This window comes from Seriola lalandi, unplaced genomic scaffold, assembly GCF_002814215.2.
Source record: "Seriola lalandi dorsalis isolate HSWRI2012SDOR001 ecotype SW California unplaced genomic scaffold, Sedor1 jcf7180002054758, whole genome shotgun sequence".
Taxonomy (NCBI): domain Eukaryota; kingdom Metazoa; phylum Chordata; class Actinopteri; order Carangiformes; family Carangidae; genus Seriola; species Seriola lalandi.
The window spans coordinates 686,154-687,096 of record NW_019525311.1 but is presented as its reverse complement, the minus strand read 5'-3'; the positions used below and the strand labels follow the sequence as shown (position 1 = coordinate 687,096).

The 943-nt window shown below is 44.0% G+C and overlaps 1 non-coding gene across 1 annotated transcript; it reads left to right on the top strand.

Moving 5' to 3' along the window:
* Window positions 1-400: 400 nt before the first annotated feature.
* On the top strand, window positions 401-507 carry LOC111668778 (U6 spliceosomal RNA). The gene has a single exon (XR_002761750.1). It is a non-coding gene; the product is annotated as a U6 spliceosomal RNA (small nuclear RNA).
* The last annotated feature ends 436 nt before the right edge of the window (window positions 508-943 follow it).

The window sequence follows — 943 nt, the reverse complement described above, 5'->3', positions numbered from 1 at the left end:
AGCAGTTGTGGTCAAACGAGGAATGGGGACGGTTGCCTGTTGCATGTGTGGAATCACTGGTGTTCTTTGCGAAGCTTTGCAACCCTAAGCAGTACATAGAGCAGGCGTGGCCAAATGAGGAAAGGGGACGGCTGCCTGTTGCAGCTGGAAAAATTGGGCACTGCACTGTTTTCATTGTCAAAGAGATTTTGGTATTACTGTGTTGGTTAATTTTATAATCATGTAAATATGCAGTCAGTATGTTGTTATTACTAATGTTTAGTTGATAAATGGAGAAAGAAGTACTCCTACACTTTTGTGATGCCATCTATTAGGGATGGGAGAAATTGAATCTGCACCACTGCAACGGGGTCGATCTCCCCACCGGGGCTTATAATGCAGCCGTCGCACAAAGACCAGTGTGCTTGTTCAGGCAGCGCATATGAAAAATTGGAATTGATACAGAGAAGATTAGCATGGCCCCTGCGAAAGGATGACACGCAAATTCGTGAAGCGTTTCCACATTTTCATCTGCTGGCGTGTTTCTAGAGCAACTAAAAGTGAGGGTTACCTGTTGCATGTGTGGAATGACTGGTGTTCCTTGCGAGCCTTTGCAACTGTGAGCAGTACATAGAGCAGACATGTCCAAATGAGGAACTGGGAAAAAAAGGAATGAGGACAGCTGCCTGTTGCATGTGTGGAATGACTGGTGTTCTTTGCGAGCCTTTGCAACTCTGAGCAGAACATAGAGCAGGCGTGGTCAAATGAGGAATGGGGACGGCTGCCTGTTGCAGCTGGAAAAATGGGGCACAGCACTGTTTTCATTGTCAAAGAGATTTTGGTATTACTGTGTTGGTTAATTTTGTAATCATGTAAATATGCAGTCAGTATGTTGTTATTACTAATGTTTAGTTGATAAATGGAGAAAGAAGTACTCCCACACTTTTGTGATGCCATCTATTAG